The sequence below is a fragment of the Piliocolobus tephrosceles genome, chromosome 5 (assembly GCF_002776525.5).
Source record: "Piliocolobus tephrosceles isolate RC106 chromosome 5, ASM277652v3, whole genome shotgun sequence".
NCBI classification, from domain to species: domain Eukaryota; kingdom Metazoa; phylum Chordata; class Mammalia; order Primates; family Cercopithecidae; genus Piliocolobus; species Piliocolobus tephrosceles.
This window is the reverse complement of record NC_045438.1, coordinates 168,170,705-168,180,056: the sequence shown is the minus strand read 5'-3', so window position 1 is coordinate 168,180,056 and position 9,352 is coordinate 168,170,705. Positions and strand designations below refer to the sequence as shown.

The 9,352-nt window shown below is 48.5% G+C and overlaps 1 long non-coding RNA gene across 1 annotated transcript; it reads left to right on the top strand.

Annotated features, from left to right (window-relative positions):
• Positions 1-7,496: 7,496 nt before the first annotated feature.
• On the top strand, positions 7,497-8,896 carry LOC111548546. Its single transcript, XR_002733461.1, has 3 exons — positions 7,497-7,709; positions 8,320-8,388; positions 8,804-8,896. It is a non-coding gene; the product is annotated as an uncharacterized LOC111548546 (long non-coding RNA).
• The last annotated feature ends 456 nt before the right edge of the window (positions 8,897-9,352 follow it).

The window sequence follows — 9,352 nt, the reverse complement described above, 5'->3', positions numbered from 1 at the left end:
GACACACAGAACATGGAGGTGAGGTGCAGAAACAGCTGGATTGGGTACAGCTCGGCGTTTGTGGCATTTGAATATCGCTTGTGTTATTTGAACATGGTTCCAACAGTTGGCTGCACTTGATTGGCCCAAACTGAGTGATTGGCACAAGAGGAGGCACAGTTCATTGACGCCTCCACGTGTTCTGGTCCATGAGGTACCGAAAAACCTTCCGTCTAAACTGAAAATACGTAAGGAGGCAGCTTAGTCTAAACTTGATTTAACAGCTGTAAAGATAGACAGTTGGAATCAGCACGAACTGCTGCAAAGCGTATTTTATAATGGCCTGAAGGAAAGCGTTCCCTTTTCCAGCAGAGAAGCAACGTTTTAGGAGCTTTTAAACCTAATGAATCTGTGGAGAGTAAAAATCTACATAGCTGCATTATCACACTAATTAAACGGACTTTGGCAGCGGGAAGCGTGTGCTTGTGAGATTCTCCTTGCGCATATGAACAATCAATATCTTTTTCCTTTTGCTGACAGTGGAAAATACCATAGTGATACACGTCCAATCACATACTTTCCTGTCTCTGACTCTTTAGTGTACTTGCCTGAAATCACATGTGTGGTTTCCGCGTCCCCATGTGGTTCCAGGAGTAGAAATTCTGAGAAGGCTTCACATAAGAAGGCTTCTTCCCTCCCACCTTCTCACGGACACATCAATCAAATATCTGCAGCCTGACGACTTTAGCTCTAAAAGGAGACAATTTTTTATGTTGTACCTTTTCTTATAAATTTTGGGATATAATTTATTTTTGGTAAAAAAAAAAACTTCAGAAAGTGGTTTAGTTGAAAGCACATTAAGGCTTTCTTATTAAGAATTAAGCTGCTCATGCTATTCATACTTGTACCTTAATTCCTAATTTATTGTTGTCCTAATTGCAATTGGATTTTGCAACAACAGCAACAAGAGGCCTCCCTGGCGCGTTCCCAGGGATGCTGGGAGGAGGGCTTGGTCCTGAGCTGCTCTAACCTCTCCTTCAGTCCTCGGCTTCGCGCGGCCTCTCTATAGAGGTATCAGACACCCGTTTCCCAGTATAAGCCACTTTTCCAGCTTCACACACACACCCTCCTGGATATGCTCCCTTTGACGGGTGACTGTTCTACTGGAAGTAATTCTGAAGACAGCCTCTGAACTCATGCGACCCACGTGGGCTTACTTGGCGTTCAACTGTCTTCTCCTACATGTCACCCTGTCCTGTCTCCACAACTCGTGTTTGATCCTCGTGGGGGCATCAGAGCTTCCTCAGCACCCAGCAAGGCGCTGTATATGCAGTGGAGACCCCCATTTCAACGTGAATTGCGACCACTCTCCACCACTGCTACCCAGGCTATTTCCCGGACTGTTCAGGTGTGTGAGGTGCAGAATCAACCAGGAGGAAGGAAACACTCTTAGCCACTTTAATACTCCTCCTCCCTCTTTCAAAATGTCCTAAACCAGTTGAAAATGGGCACCTTTTCCAAGAAGCACAAGCTGTCTCTCGCCCTTTTTACAAATGTCAGGCGTGTGTTGCTCGAGGACACGGATACGTTCTGAGAAACGGGTCCTCGGGCAGTTTCGTTGTGTGAGCATCAGAGTGAACTTCCACACACCCGCACGGTGTGAGCTGCTTTACAGCTGGCCATGGGGACAGCCTCTCATGCCCGGCTCAGACCTGCATGTTCCTACACTGAGTGCCCTCTGCAGTTGTAACACAGTGGCGTTTGTGTATCTAAACAGAGAACAGGTGCAGTGAAAATACAATATGAAAGATGAACAATATATGCCCCGTGCGAGGCACTTACTGTGAATGGAGTTTGCAGGACTGGCAGTCGCTCTTGTGAGTCAGTGAGTGAGTGGGGAGTGAAGGTGAAGACCTAGGACATTGCAGTGACTCCTGTAGACTTTGTAAACACTGCACACTTCTCAGGCTGCACACTCAGGCTGCACACTCTCTCTGTATATATAGAGTATATGTATGTGTATATATAATGTATGTAAAATTGTGCTAAGACGTTGATGTGGCTACTATGTCATCAAGTGATAGGAATTTTTCAGCTCCCTTATAATCTTACAGGACCACCATCGTATACACTGTCTGTGGTTGGAAATGTTACACGCACATGACTGGATGGAGGAACAGGGAAGACCATTCAGAGCTTAATCGGAGGCAGTCGTGACTGCAGAACGCCTGCATCTGCTTCAGCCCAACCAGACATCCCTGGCCCTGCCCACCAGACCCTGACCTCTGCCGCAGACAACCTGGGAGCCTGTGGGCATGGTCGTGGGGGGCGTGGAGCCTGAGGCCCCTGACTTTCTTGCGCAGGCCCAGTGGTGCCCACACCTCATTCTTAGAATTGCCTGGGAGTGGCTTTGCTCTGAATGCACTGGAGTCACAAAAACAAAAGTTTCTTCCCAGGAAGGGGTGGGAGCAGCAGGGCCGGAGGAGTTGCCAGTGTTTTAGTCATAGAGCCACGCGCCCCTCGGTGGAAGGCAAAGCTTCAACTCTGCACAGTAATTCAGGGAAGCATCTTCTTCAACAGGATGCCAGCTGCTTTCTCCCATCGTGTGGGTCTCATTCGTGGCAACGCCTCTGCAACACCCGTTTTGCCCGGAGTTTCTTTCTGGCCATAGCATTCACCTTTGCGGGGCTATGAGGTTCTGATGCTCAGGGAGTACAGGAGACCCAGGGAACTGAATCTCCGGAAGTGGGGCCCAGGCCTCTCCTTTTTAGAAGCTCAGCGTGTGCTTCTAAAGTATGGCCAGAGTTTAGAGCAACCAGGCTCACCCGGTCACGGCGATGCCAACTCTCACCGGGGACTGTTTTTGGAACAGGCGGATCACTCTATTCTAGACGTGAGGCATGAGGGGGAGTCTGCAGGAAGCTTCTGGAAAGGAGTTCATGTCTCCTGAGGGGAAGATAGTACCTCTCTGTCTTGTCCGGATGTGACACCTCGCAGAGCTGCCTGGAAGACACCGGGGCCCCAGGGACGTGGAGTCACAACCCCGCATGCCATGTCTGGAGTCTGCCCTGGCTCTGGGCTTCCTGTGGTGGGGATGACACAACGCCTTACTCCCTAAGCCTACTTGAGGCTTGGGTGTGAGTTATTTGTAGAGAAAAACATTCTTACTCATTCCTGGGGTTGTTCCTTCTGTACCTAGGGAAGGAACCTAGGAGCCAGGTTCCTGGTTCAGGCCCCCACTTCCTGCTAAGCCCTTTAGCTCATTTCATCTGTTCCTCACCAGATTCTGGAAGGTTTGTGAACTCTCCTCATGCAGAGTCTGGCTGCCGGGGCAGTGGGAGTTGCTGGAAATCAGACTCGAATGCCACAGTTCTTCAGGAACCCGAGGTGCTTTCCTCGGTGTACAGCCAGCCAGTGGGTCACCAGGTCTCAGATTAGACACTGTGGATCCGTGTGTTAGATCTTTACATCAGCCTGTGAGGTGGATGAGATCATCATCCTGTTTCAGAAGAGGAAGGTGAGGCCCGGGGAGGACGCAGAGTGCTGAGGCTGGGTGGGGATGCTGTTCTCAGGACCGCGTGGCAAGGGTGCGTTTGCTGGGTGCCCGGTGGGTGTGGCCACTCGGGAAGTGGCTGTGAAGCACTGTGGTGGCTGCCTTTGGTGTGAGCAGAGATCTCACCCCCGCTGTGTGAGTTTCTGAGTGACCTCAGCAAAGCAGCTTAAACTCTGAGCTCGGCTTTCTCATGTGAAAACGAGGGCGAAAAATCTTCCCCACATTTATTATGCAAAAACAGCTGATGGAGGAGCATCTGCGGACGGACATTCAGCAAAATGTCGTCTGTGCTCCTCGCTCGGCGCCTTCACCCTGAATGCCTGGCTTTTTTTTTTTTCTCTATAAATTTTTTTTTTTATTAAGTTTTAGGGTACATGTGCACAACGTCAGGTTTGTTACATAGGTATACATGTGCCGTGTTGGTGTGCTGCCCCCATTAACTCGTCATTTGCATTGGGTATCTCTCCTAATGCTGTCCCTCCCCACTCTCCCTGCGATAGGAATGCCCAGCTTTTTACTCAGAGTCTGGCGGGCAGCAGAGAGTTATTGAATATGCGTGTGTGTCTACACTGCAACCACAGGGAGGCAGAGAGAGGAGGATCCGCACCAGGCTGGCGGCCTGGAGCCTGGACAGAGCCAACCGGGGAAAGTGCCTTGGAATAGACCAACCTGGTGAGGGAGGTGGGGGGAGCACATGACGCAGCTACCCTCCTACCACTCACATTGCAAAGCCAGAAATTCCTGGGCGTAACTTTTTCACCCCCACCCACCCTGTGTCTCTGTGGCTTCAGGCGCCAGACTGTGGGGCAGAGCCAACAGGCAGAGCTGGGGACACTTGGAGCAGGTTCACAGCAGGGTAGAGTGCGAGATGCCAGACCCAGGCCTTTACCAAGCTGCGCGTCACTTGTAGAAAAGGACGTTAGGAACACGAGGTAAAAAGCAAAACAAAAATAGATCTTACTTGACGTCTTTCCCATTATTGTTCTGTCGATGGTAGCTGTGATTCTATTTGCCTGTGTTACTGTTTACTCTGAAGGAGTGGATTTAGGCCAGAACTTCTGCCGTCTGGCTGTGTAAGGCACCACAGCGGTACCAATGAGCTGCCACACTCAGGATGACTGAGTTCTGTCCATTTTCTCAGACCTCCTCACCCCCAGTCCTCAGCTCCCTTGTGACCAGAAGTTAGCATTCTTCATAGAGTAGTCAGTCTGCGGACTGGGGGTGAAGCGAGGCCCTTCCGTTCCCTGGGTCTGGAGACCCAGGGCCTCCGAAACTCTGGCCTGGGCCATGCGGACCTTTCATGCAAGGTGAGGGCGGGGACTTCTGACACTGAGACCCTGAGTTGGGGCCAAAGTCGCAGGTGAAGGGCACCATCCCCAGCAGGATTGCCCTCACTTCAGATGCCAGCTGCAAACTGCAGGGTCCCCAGGCCACCTGTACTTCTGACCAGGTCGGGGGCTCCCCTGACCCCTCCAGGGTCAGTAATTCACTAGAATGACTCTCAGAACTCAGGAAAGTGCTACATGTATGATGACAGTGTTATTACAAAGGACACAGCTCAGGATCAGCCAAAGGAAGGGACAGCAGGACACAGTCCAGGAAGGCCCAGAAGGCAAGGCTTCCATGTGCTCAAGACCTGTCACTCTCCCACTACATCCATGCATCCACCACCTGGAAGCTCCACCAAGCTTTGGGGCCAGAGCTTTCAGTGGGGTTTCATGACATAGTCGTGAGTGATTGAACCACTGGCCTGATGGTTGAACTTCGTCTCCAGCCGCCTCCCTTCCCTGGAGGTCAGAGCCCGGATCCTCTAGTGACATGTTGGCCTTTCCTGTATGACCATCACTTATCCTGAAGCCACCCAGGCCCCCACCATGAGGGACCTGTTAGCATAAACCGTCAGGGCCCACCATGAATAACAGACACTCCCATACCATGGGAAACTGTAAGGCTTTCGAGAGCCTCTCCCAGAAGACGGAGACAAAGGCCAGCACGAGTCCTCGCCGCACGGGAGGCGCGTGGGCGTCGTTGAGTGTGAGCGTCCCCGCCCGCACAGGCACATGCCCCTGCTCTCCAGAGGACAAAAACCACAGCTCCTCAGCAGTTCACGCAAAGCCTGCCATCCACTGGCCTTGTCCCTCGTTGCCTGACGTGGGGCTTTTTCTGCAAGGCCCGTGCTCGCAGCCCTGCTCAGGGAAATGCTCTCCAGCCCCCTGGAGCACGGCTGTCATTCCATCTTCGGTGTAACCAGCGTTCCACATGCTTCTGTAATCATAATTATCATGACGTAATTGTGACTTTTCTTCTCAATACAGTCCTTGTCTCCACTCAATTAAAGTGATATTTTGGTTACAAGTAACAAAAACCTGGCTTAAAGCACAAGGACATTTCTAGCTTACTTGAGTCCAGCGATAGCTGGTCCCAAGGTATTTCAGCCACTCAGTGAGGCCGCTGAGAACCAGGTTATTTCTGTTCTGTCATCCCTAGAGAGGCGGGCTCTCTGCCAAGCAGCCTCCGTTTAACACGGACATAGGCGGCAGCTGCCTGGGAAAGTACCATGTGTTTTCACAACAGGGCTCCAGGTTCGCAGGAGAAGGACTTTCTGCTCTTGCACCTCTCTCCCTTACGGCGGGGAGAATATTTCTGGGCAGCCCCAGCAGACGTCCTACTGGATGGCAGGGTCTCCCCTGGCAAGGGGAGTGCGTGGCTGCCTCTGTTTGGGCCATTCCTCAGAGCTGCTGTGTGGTGGTGGGAATGGCTGCTGAGCCTTTGACACTGGTTGTGGAATGTGTTCTAAAACAACAGAAAGGCATCAGAGCATGAGGAGGAAGGGAGGGAAGAAGCAGGGAATAGCGGGAAGGAGGAGCGGAAGGAAACAAGAAAGGAAGATTTAAATCAGGCAGGAACACCAGGTCCTAGCGTGTAGGTGCTTTTTAAAAGGGAATGTACTTTGCAACTAAACCCTATGTCAGATTCATGTTCATTTATCATGACTTCATTATAAGCTATAGTAGCTTGGTAGTTCTCAAAACTGTTTTTTTTTTTTTTTTTTTTTTTGAGACAGGGTCTCCCTCTGGAGTGCAGTGGCACGATCTTGGCTCACTGCAACCTCCGCCTCCTAGGTTCAAGCAATTCTCCTGTCTCAGCCTCCTGAGCAGCTGGGACTACAGGCGCCCGCCACCACACTCAGCTAATTTCTGCATTTTGAGTAGAGACGGGGCTTCACCATATTGGTCAGGCTGGTCTTGAACTCCTGACCTCAGGTGACCCGTCCTCCTCAGCCTCCCAAAGTGCTGGGATTACAGGCGTGAGTCACCGCACCTGGCAGTTTTCAATCTTTTTGAAGCAAGCACATTTTATATTAAAAAAATAAAACCATGGTTTTTTGGTGTGTATGTGTTTTTTTTTTTTTTCTCTCTCATTTGATGGGTCAGTATAAAACAAAGGCAATCAATTTTCCACCCAAAAGTGACTTTGTCTAAGCCTTCATTTGCTCTCGGGAAAAATGCTCCTCACCTTTCTAGAATGAAGATAAGTACTTTCTTTGGAGATTGACAGGGACCAGAACAAAGTTAAATAATGTACTCCTGCAAATGCAACTTTGTGAAAGGATTAATTTATCTCAGTCCTCAATGTGTGCAGTCATTACGGAAGTGCTTGGTAGAGTCAGGGAGTCTCAGCACAGTTCTAGAAAGAAAGCCCAGATTGACAACCTTCCTTCCACTGTGCCTGGGCTGGTGGGAGGGCAGGACGAAGTGGCAGGATCGCACCCTCCCCGCAATGTCTAAAAGTGGAGCCAGGCTCAGCCAGGCAGTGGGTGGGGCATGTGGGTCTCAGCCAGTTTCAATGGTTTGACAATGAAACTCACCTGGGTGTGTGTTATTTGGCTTTGTTCTTCAGATTTAGACCCTCCCCTAAGTCAAACCGAAACTCCCCGAACTGGTGTCCTGCGAGAGCTGACCCTTTAGGAGTGTGCGCTTCGAGTCATGTGAACTGAAACCTGTGGACTTCCCACAGCCCAGCGGGACCCACCTTCCCAAGCAGCAGGCCCGGAGCCTCGAGCTGACACGTCAATCCTTGTGTTTCGTGCAGATTTAGAAGGAAGGGCACCTGGAACCCCAGACGCACTTCATTCACTGCAAACCCTGTGCCCTTAACCTGTTTCCAGTATTCGGAGGTAAAGCAAATCCTTCAATGTGATGCCCAAATAAAGCTGTAAATATACGTGTGTAATATATACAAATATAGAAAAATAGTGTGCACATGTTTATATGTTTGCACACATGTATATGATCTTGAATCATGCTTTTTCATTTAATAACATGACTTGCAGAAACTTCCACCTGCATATTTAGTTCATATCACTTTATTCTATTTAATGGCTGATAAACATCGATCTAGTCTCTTCTATTTGTCGATATGAGGGCTCAGCCCCGCACCCACTCCTCTTTTTTTTGGCCTTGTAAGTAATGATGCAATTAACATATCCAGATAGATAGATAGATAGATAGATAGATAGATAGATAGATAGACAGATAGAGATAGATAGATAGATAGATAGATAGATAGATAGATAGATAGATAGACAGAGAGATAGACAGACAGACAGATAGCTAGATAGATAGATAGATAGATAGACAGACAGACAGATAGATAGACAGATAGATAGATAGACAGATAGATGTAGAAAGATGTCTATGTATCTCTATGTGTCTACTTTTATCTGTACTTAAAAAACAAATATCTGTGGAGTGAGTTGCCTGAAAACTCACTGTGTATTTTCACAGGAATTACTGATTGCTCACCAGAATTGTTGTACAACTCACCGTCTCACCAGCAGTACGGAAGACCGTCTGGTAATCCTCACCAACGCTGGCCATTATTAAGCTTTATTTATTGCCAATGCTGTGTAAATAGCCAGTTATACAGCACTAGTATTTTGCTTTCCATTTCCTTAATCATGAGTGTAACTGAGAAATCTGTCTCATGTTTGATGGTCAAGAACTGGCTTTTGATAGTCTCTCTTTTTCGACGGGATATTTCCCCTTCTCTTTACTGACATGACGAAGCTCTCTTTACAACAAGGAAAGACCCCACGGCTGGTCACTTGCCTCGCAAAACTTTCCTAAATGTATTGTTTCTCTTTTGGGTTTGTGTATTTCGTGTGTAAAAGGTTAAGTTTTTGTGAAATTTGTTGATAAATGTTATTACTTCTGGCATTCCCGACCCCCTTCATCATGATTATTTTTTCAATCACTCATCTTGTTTTAGCTCTTATGATTCCAGCTTCTTTTAATATATGACACCGCTTTTGAAAGACGGTGGTTGGTAATTTGTGAAGCCGCTGACTCCCCAGATGACGTTCCTGTGAAACGCTTGGCAGTTGCAGATGAACTTGGGTCCTCAGTGCCACTGACCAAGGCCGACAAAGGCAAGTGGCATTATTGTGCCATTGTCACATCAGTATTTGAAGGACGACTGCGGAAGCTGAAAGCCCATTAGATAATTACATAAACATTCATGGTGACAAATACTGTTTCCTTGTTTTTTATTATGAAAGATTCCTGGGCTGTTGCAGTCCTATTTAAATCTGTAATTTCTCTTATTCAACTGCAGTGTCATTGGGGTAATACTCCTTTCACTGAAATACTTTGGAGGAGTGCTGTAAAGTCTGCGGAGAAAATTTCTGGGAAAAGTTTTAAAGATATTAGGGCAGTGTCTGCTGAACGGATTCTTCTCGGATGCCCTGGGCCCAGCCTTCTGTTTCCATTTTCATTTATAATTCATTGTTTCTTTTGACAATGTTTCAAGTTATGCTAA